The sequence below is a fragment of the Chiloscyllium punctatum genome, chromosome 28 (genome assembly GCF_047496795.1).
Source record: "Chiloscyllium punctatum isolate Juve2018m chromosome 28, sChiPun1.3, whole genome shotgun sequence".
NCBI classification, from domain to species: domain Eukaryota; kingdom Metazoa; phylum Chordata; class Chondrichthyes; order Orectolobiformes; family Hemiscylliidae; genus Chiloscyllium; species Chiloscyllium punctatum.
In genome coordinates this window covers 67802877-67812184 of record NC_092766.1, presented here as the reverse complement: position 1 = coordinate 67812184, position 9308 = coordinate 67802877, and the positions used below count along the sequence as shown (strand labels likewise).

The following is a 9308-nucleotide window of genomic DNA, read 5'->3' as shown; positions in this document are numbered from 1 at the left end:
CCTTGATCGGACCTACCCTCGTTCTCGTCATTCTCAGGTTTCTCATATACGCATAGAATGCCTTGGGGTTATCCTTGATCCTATCCGCCAGGGATTTTTCATGCCCTCTCTTAGCTCTCCTAATCCCTTTCTTCAGGTCCCTTCTGGCTATCCTGTATCCCTCCACTGCTCTGTCTGAACCTTGTTTCCTCAACCTTATGTAAGCCTCCTTCTTCCTCTTTACTAGACATTCAACCTCCCTCGTCAACCAAGGCTCCCTCACACGACCATTTCTTTCCTGCCTGATCGGTACATACATATCAAGGACACGTCGTATCTGCTCCTTGAAAAAGTCCCACATTTCCACCACATCCTTCCCTGACAGCCTATGCTCCCAACGTATGCTCCTCAAATCCTGTCTTACAGCATCGTAATTTCCCTTCCCCCAATTGTAGAAACTTCCTTGTTGTGTGCACCTATCTCTCTCCATAACCAAGGTGAAAGTCACAGAATTGTGGTCGCCATCACCAAAATGTTCACCCACTAACAAGCCCACCACTTGTCCCGGTTCGTTACCGAGTACCAAATCCAATATGGCCTCCCCTCTGGTTGGACAATCTACATACTGCGTTAGAAAAGCTTCCTGGACACACTGCACAAACACCGCCCCATCCAATCTACTTGATCTAAAGAGCTTCCAATCAATATTTGGGAAGTTGAAGTCGCCCATGACTACGACCCTGTGGCTTCTGCACCTTTCCAAAATCTGTTTCCCAATCTGTTTCTCCACATCTCTGCTGCTATTGGGGGGCCTATAATAAACACCCAACAAGGTGACTGCACCTTTCCTATTTCTGACTTCAGCCCATACTACCTCCAGAGGTAATTTAATCATTTAAATTAAAATGCATGTTCGTATGGAATTGAAATATAATCAAAGCAAATGAAACAGGATTAAAATAAACATCAACACGAATTCCATTATTGAACTAAAAATCATCTAGCATTGCACTATTACAATAAAAATCAGCATTTGCTATGATTGCAAAACTGTACAGTGCAATGTGTTTACACAAGTCAATGTATGGAAACATGATACTACACTTTGGGATGAATGTACTGGATTGAACTATTATTAAATATTGGATATAAGCAACAATTAGTCTGAAAAACAGTTAATGTCAAACATTAAATTGGTTAGAAATCTGATTTTACTGTGCAACTGTGTAAAGTGTAGACATGAACAGTAATTATTAGGGTAGAATAGCAATCTGACATGACTTAAGGTTTCATATTAATTCCATGATTACTTTGTGTTTTCACATCAAGAAGAGATAACATATTTACTATGAATGCTTGGTTGTTTCATTGGTTGGTTTGTGGATGTTTTAACCTGGATAGAATGACTACATTTTTCATTGTAAGAAATAACATATTAAACTAAAATGGGAATCTCACGATGCTTGTCACAAAGATTTAACTGAATTACCGTCTGGTTAATGGAGTGACAATGAATTTACAATTAATTTTAGTACTCTGGCAAATTAAATGATTCGATATTTTAAAATTATTTTGCTCTAATGTTGATTAGACTTTTTATTGAGATCAGAGACATGAAGATTAAATTGCTTTTTTGGTAGATTGACAAAAAACATATTAGACATTCAGTGATTATTAATTATCATTGTTTTGTCATTCATAATTCTCAGTTATTCAAGAATTTCTTGCTTTACATTTCTTCCCAAAAAGAATAATTTCATGGAATTTTTCATATCATCAATATTTACAAATTTGAGTCAGAGTTGGGAAGAGAATAAATAGATAAGGAATGTGGGTATCACAGCAAAAAATAGGCAACAGTATTTGTCGCACAATTATTTTCAAAATTTCTCTGAAAAAATGTATAATCGGTTATGCGCAAATGCTTGCAGCTACAAATACAGTGAGCCATAATTACACTTTTGCTGTGATGAATAGTCGAGAAACCTATCACAAACATTAGTAATATTCAGGAATTTCTTCATCTCAATAAATGTCAGTATTAGCTTGCTCATCTATTAATGATGAAGGGTGATTATTGGTCAGAGAAAGATGTGTGTAAATTATAAGAAGGTGCCTATTGCATATCTTTGGATGGGGTGTTATGGTGATGTTTGTTGTGGTTATTCATCCTGGGAAAAATAAGATTATTACAAAGAGATATTCAGTGAACAGTGATTAGGTGACCTTGAAGACCATCGTTTGGTTTTATGTGCAGTGATTAAGAGTAATTTGATTTCAGTAGCATTGGGCTATTTTGCATGATTTGGCAAATGATTAATAATCTTGTGACAAAATTTTGAGGATGATCATGAGCTGTATTCGATCCATCCAGTGGGTTGGTACAAACATCCTTCACTGTTTTCCTTCCAATGAGAGGCGTGCTATGCTCAGGAACTGGCTGGAAGCCAAGATGCCAGAAAATCTGGTTCAACCTCTCGAATACACAACTTTCAGGCTGGTTGTCACTGGATCCCCGGAACTTTTGTGACCTCTTTTCTGGAGCTGAATGATGCTGGCTCTGTTTGATTTCATTTGAGCAGGTTTCTTTTCGATCAGATTTCTGTGGCTGTCGGTGAATTTCAAACATTCAATTTCGGGCCACAGGTCACTTGACCTCAGTCAATAATTAAAATAGAGTTCACTTATTGTGACAGCGATGTGATAATTAACGGTGGCGTTTTAACAAATGAAATGATTAAACATTTTCCAGCAGTTTACACAGACATTAATTAGATATTCATTAAGATATGTAAACTGAGAAGTATAATCTAGTTGCAGGATTACTGAATTGTAAGAAAGATTTAGTTACTGTGTTTTCTAGAAGGAATTGTTTAATCATTCAAATAGGTCAGCTCTTCCTGAATTCTACGTACCTTTATTTGTAGCGAACACTCATCTAGGACTCATTTGATTTGTCTTTTAAACTGTGTTTCAAGATTTCAACGGGACATTGACATTGATCTGAGCTGAGAAGTAGGAGATTGAGTTCAACCTGGAAAAGTGTGAAGAGATTCATTTTAGAATTTTGAATTTGAATGCAGACTATTGAATGAAATGTAGGATTTTTGGCAGTGTGGAGGAACAGAGGGATCTTGGAGTCCATGTCCATAGATCCCTCATAGAGGAGGTTTACCAGGATCCTGCCTGAAGTAGAGGGCACGTCTTCTGATGAAAGGTTGAAGGAGCGAGGGCTTTTCTCATTGGAGCAAAGAAGGATGAGAGGCAACTTGACAGACAGGCTTAGATAGAGTGATGAGAGGCTTAGATCGAGTGAACAACCAGAGACTCTTTTTCCCAGGTGGAAATGACTATCATAAGAGGGCATAATTTCAAGGTGAATGGAGGCATGCTTAGTGGAGATGTCAGAGGTAGGTTCCTATTACAGAGTGATGAGTGTGCGGAATGTACTCCCAGCAGTGGTAGTAGAGTCAGATACAGTAAGTGTATCTAAGTAACTCATGGCTACGTAAATGAATGATAGCAAAATGAAGGGAATATAGGTTAGTTTGATCTTAGAAGAGGATAAAAGGTTAGCACATGGACCAAATGTCCTGTACTGTGTTGGACTGTTCGATGTTCTATGTACTGAACTGAACAGTTATTACATATTAGCAACAAATAGATTTTCAAAGCTCTATTAGCGAACATTAGAATAATGATAAATCTCACCTTGCTATTTGACTGAGCTATGTGTGGACATAAACAGGAATTATTGCAGGGAAAAGTAATTAAGGTTTTCAAAATTAATAAATTTGAAGTTACCGAGGTCATTCAAATGGCGGCCTTTGTGGGGAGCCGCAGAAAATGGGGGAGATACTAAATGAGTATTTTGCATCAGTATTTAACGTGGAAAAGGATATGGAAAGGATATAGACTGTCGGGAAATAGATGGTGATATCTTGCACAATGTCCAGATAACAGAGAAGGAAACCCTGGATGTCTTGAAATGGGTAAAGGTGGATAAATCCCCAGGACCTGATGAGGTATACCCGAGAACTCTGCGGGAAACTAGAGAAGTGATTGTTGGGCCTCTTGCTGAGATATTTGTATCATCGATAGTCACAGGTGAGGCGCCGGAAGACTGGACTTTGGCTAATGTGGTGCCAACGTTAGGGCAAGAAGGGCAGTAAGGACAAGCCAGGGAACAATAGACCAGTGAGCCTGACCTCGGTGGTGGGCAAGTTGTTGGAGCAAATCCTGAGAGACCAGACGTACATGTGTTTGGAAAGCCAAGCACTGATTATGGATAGTCATCATGGCTTTGTGCGTGGGAAATCATATCTCACAAACTTGCTTGAGTTTTTTGAGGAAGTAACAAAGAGGTTTGATTTTGGCAGAGCAGTAGATGCGATTTATATGGACTTCAGTAAGGCGTTCTTCCCATAGGAAACTAATTAGTAAGGTTAGATCTCACGGAATATGGGGAGAACTAGCCATTTGGATACAGAACTGGCTCAAAGGTAGAAGACAGAGGGTGGTGGTGGAGGGTTGTTTTTCAGACTGGATGTCTGTGACCAGTGGAGTGCCACAAGGATCGGTGATGGTTCCTCTACATTTTGACATTTATATAAATGACTTGGATGCGAGCATAAGAGGTATAGTTAGTAAGTTTGCAGATGACACCAAAATTGGAGGTGCACTGGAGAGCCAAGAGGGCTACCTCACATTACAACAGGATCTGGACCAGATGGACCAATGGGCTGAGAAGTAGCAGATGGAGTTTAATTCAGTTAAATGCGAGGTGCTGCATTTTGGGAAAACAAATCTTAGCAGGACTTATACACTTAGTGGTAAGGTCCTTGGGAGTGTTGCTGAACAAAGAGACCTTGGAGTGCAGGTTCATAGCTCCTTGAAAGTGAAGTCGCAGGTAGATAGGATAGTGAAGGCGGCGTTTGGTATGCTTTCCTTTATTGGTCAGAGTATTGAGTACAGAAGTCAGAAGGTCATGTTTTGGGCTGTACAGGACAGTGGTTAGGCCACTGTTGGAATATTTCGTGCAATTCTGGCCTCCTACCTACCGGTAAGAAGTTGTGAAACTTGAAAGGGTTCAGAAAAGACTTACAAGGATGTTGCCAGGGTTGGAGGATTTGAACTACAGGGAAAGGCTGAACAGTCTGGGGCTGTTTTCCCTGGAGCATTGGAGGCTGAGGCGTGACCATATAGAGATTTACAAAATTTTGAGGGGCATGGATAGGGTAAGTAGGCAAAGTCTTTTCTCTGGGGTCGGGGAGTCTAGAACTAAAGATGGTAGGTTTAGGTTGAGATGGGAAGATATAAAAGAGACCTACAGGGCAACTTTTTCACACAGAGGGTCGTAAGTGTATAGAATGAGCTGCCAGAGGAAGTGGTGAAGGCTGGTACAATTGCAACATTTAAGAGGCATTTGGATTGGTATATGAATAGGAAGCGTTTGGAGGGATATGGTGGGATTAGATTGTGTTGGGAAATGTGGTCGGCATGGATGGGTTGGAGTGAAGGGTCTGTTTCCATGTTGTATGCCTCTATGACTCGATGACTCTTAATGAGAAAAAAGTCAGATTTTTACAACGAGTGTTGTATCAGAAATCATTGATTCTTTTATATGTGTGATGATCTGAAAGAAAATGGATTTTAAATTACTGTATTAGTACAAGGGAACACTAGATTATTTTCAAATATGAAATTCACTGTAATTGTTAGCCAGAATAAGTTAAAGCTTTGTGAAATTATTGTAATGCTGATGACTTAATAATTGTTGTTAGAATTCTGAAAAAAGAAAATGTTATACTATTTGTCCTAAGAGTCAATAAATTAAATTGATATATGAACCACAATATACCTGTTAGCAAAACTAATTTAAATTATTATGCAATTATTGTCAAGGCAATGACTTGATAATTAGTGCTAGTATCTAAACAAATAAATTGATTCAATATTTTGAAAGCATTTTGCTCTGAAATTGATTGGATATTTATTAAGATCGGAAAACGGAGGGAATAAAATGCAATAGCTCGCTTGATTGGATTGAAGAAGAAAATGAGACAGTCCATGTCAGTGTCGGTTACCACAGCACAGTCCTTTTGGAGACAGGTCCCACCTGCAGATAGAGCTGAGCGATGCAGCAACCAACAGATCAGACCTAAACTCTACATTCATTCCACATCCAGTCGAGAATGGTGGTGGAGAATTGAACAACTCACCGGAAAAGGAGGTTCTACAAATATTCCCATCATCAATGATGGAAGAGCTGAACACATCAGTGCGAAAGATAAGGCTGAAGCTTTCTGGGAGCTAAATATCCAAGAATGAACATCCAAATGAAAAGGCAGGCAGGTGGGCAGAGAGGCTGGGGTTAGTGAACAGTAAGAAATGGAATTAAGTCAAGAGCAATAAATGACATTGGCTCAGATGATGTAGAATCTGTGTGGGTGGAGATGAGGAACCGCAAAGGTTAAAAAAAACATAATGGGAGTTATCTGTAGAGCTCCAAACAATAGTCAGGATTTGGGCATAAGTTACATGAGGAGATAGGAAAAGCATGTAAGGAAGGTAAGGTTACAGTGATCGGGGGGATTTCAATATGCAGGGGGACTGGGAAAATCAGGATGATAGTGGATTGCAAGAAAATGAATTTGTGGAATCTCTGCAACATGGCTTTTTGAAGAACGTTGCAGTGGAGCCCACTAGGGAACAGGCAATTCTGGATTTAGTGTTGTGCAATGAGGCAGACTTGATAAGGGAGGTTAACGTGAATGAACACTGAGGAGGCAGGGACCATAATATGATAGAATTTACGCGGCAGTTTGAGAGGGAGAAGATGGAATCAGATGTAACTGTATTCCAGCTGAATAAAGGCAGCTACAGAGACATGAGGGAGAAGCTGGAGTGAATTGACTGAGAGAGGAGTCAAGCAGGAAAGAGAGTGGAACAGTGATGGCTAGGGATTCTGGGAGTGTCCGGGTGACACAGTAAAAATTCATCCCGAGGAAAAAGCAGCATGGATCAGGGAGGGTGAGGCAACCATGGCTGACTCGGGAAGTCAGGGAAAGCATACAAGCAACATATCACATGGCAAAGGGCAGTGGGATGTCAGTGAAATGGGAAGCCAAAAAAGAACAATGGAGAACAATGAAGAAAAAACATAAGGAGAAAGAAGGTTAATCATGAGAGAAAGCGAGTGTGTAATATTAAAAACATGATTGCCGGAGTTTCTTTAGTTACATAAAGTTCAAAAGAGAGGCGAAAATGGACATGTGCTGCTGGAAATTGAGGCTGGAAGAATAGTAATGGGGAACAAAGAAATGGATAAGGAACTGAATAAGTACTTTGCATCAGTCTCCATGGTGGAAGACACAAATAATATCCCAAAATTTCAGGGACAGTCGGGGTGGCTGTAGAGGTACACAGTCTCACCGAAAATGATGTACGGACCCTCCCTCGGCCCAAGATGCCCTGACGTGTACAGCAGAATCTGTCCCTGCAATAAGAGGGTGAGGGTGAGAGTCGGTTCCCCCAATGCCCAGCCGATCAGTGGCTCCAGGCATTTACAGATATTACAGGGACACACTGGGGAGGGGACAGGCTGAATGGGCTAAAATAACTTTGGTGACTCAGAGACAAAAGGGTGATATCGAGGATCATACAGAAAGGAAGCCTGATGTATGTAAGGACCACGGGGGATGATGAAATCGGTTTGATGTATTTAAAAGATGACATGGGACCCTATTTAACTGTAATTATAAACATGGGACTCTCAGTGGGAGATAATTCTAACCACATTCTGAATTGGGCCATGAGAGCTGAGGCAAACGGAGAAACACAGGGGAATAGCTGCAGTACAGGGAGGGTAATCAGACCCACAATGTTACAAGGGAAGCAGGAAAGGGCACATAGACAAGGAATGTAGGCAGAGAGAGGGAGATAGGTGTTCATATTGTGAGTGGCCTGTGTTCACGTAGGTATATGCATAGCCCATGAATATTCATTGATGCGCTGTTAAGGGGCCAACACTTTCATGATTCTAACACCGGAGCACCTTTGCCTTTTATGCCTCACCCTACAACTCAAATCCTTCAACCCGAACAACATCCTTGTAAGTCTTTTTTGAAACCTTTCAAGTTTCACAGCACCCTTCTGATAGGAGGCAGGCCGGAATTGCACACAATATTCCAAAAGTGGCCTAACGAATGTCCTGTACAGCAACATGACCTCCCACATCCTATATTCAATGCTCAAACCAATAAAGGAAAATATACTGAACACCTTCTTCATCATCCTATCTGCCTGCAACTTGACTTGAAAGGACTATGATCCTGCAGTCCAAGCTCTCTTTGTTGCGCAAACGTCTTCAGGGCCTTGCCATTCAGTGTACAAGTCCTGCCCTGATTTGCTTTTCCAAAATGCAGCACATCACATTTACCTAAATTAAACCCCATCTGATCAATATCTTATTGTAATCTGAGGTAACCTTCTTCATTATCCACACCCCTCCAATTTTGTATGACCTGTAAACTCATTTACGATACCAAATTATTTAAATGAATGACGAAAAAAATCCAGAAATAAACATCCATTTCTCTGAGATTGAATGTGCTCTGTCTGTGTAAATCCTGCCCAATGACTCTGTACCAGAGAAAGGCTGCACATGCGCCTGGCTGCACCTTGCCCCCTACAAAACTGGTGGCTCCACATGTGTACAGAGAATTCTTGCCCCGAATAAAGATGGCGGCGCGCACTCATGCCTGCAGCCACACTGAGGCAATTCCACGTTTACTGTAAACACGAGACTGGGACGTTCAAATTTGTGTTTTCCGACGTGCACATTTTGTTTGTAAAATCTCACCGCTCATACAGAATCGCTCTCACCTCCTGCTGTTCCACAGACAGCCTTGATGATTTTTGTGGGTACCTATTATCTGCCTGGTTACTCGTTTGTTCTTAGTGTATTTGTACAATCACTCTGGATTCTCCTTAAGCCTATTTCCTAAAGCTATCTCATGTCCCCTTTTTGCCCTCCTGGTTTACCTCGAGTATACTCCTACTGCCCCTATTCTCCTCTAGGGATTACACAAACACAGCTCTCTGTACCTGCCATATGCCTCCTTCATTTTCTTGACCAGGCCCACAATATCTTTCGTCAGGCAGCATTCTTTACACCTACCAGCCTTGACCTTAACAGGAACATACTGTCTGTGTACTCTCATTGTCGCAGGCCTATGGAGGCAATGGCAGATGAGGAGACAGACGCAATCATTCTCAGTAAAGAGGAAATGTTGGGAAAGATAACAGCCTAAAGGTAGATGGGTATC

At 40.9% G+C, this 9308-nt stretch overlaps 1 long non-coding RNA gene across 6 annotated transcripts in view; it reads right to left on the bottom strand.

Moving 5' to 3' along the window:
* Positions 1-1011: 1011 nt before the first annotated feature.
* The window catches only part of LOC140454083 (uncharacterized), a 29511-nt gene continuing 21214 nt past the window's right edge, over positions 1012-9308 (bottom strand). For 4 of the 6 annotated variants that reach the window (XR_011952634.1, XR_011952633.1, XR_011952635.1 and 1 more), the window contains exons 6-7: positions 2895-3013; positions 1013-2587 (exon numbers count right to left, since the gene is read on the bottom strand). This is a non-coding gene — a long non-coding RNA (uncharacterized lncRNA). Of the gene's footprint in view, positions 2588-2894; positions 3014-7413; positions 7478-9308 lie in introns of all 6 variants that reach the window. The other 2 variants (XR_011952637.1, XR_011952638.1) reach the window with 2 other exon arrangements.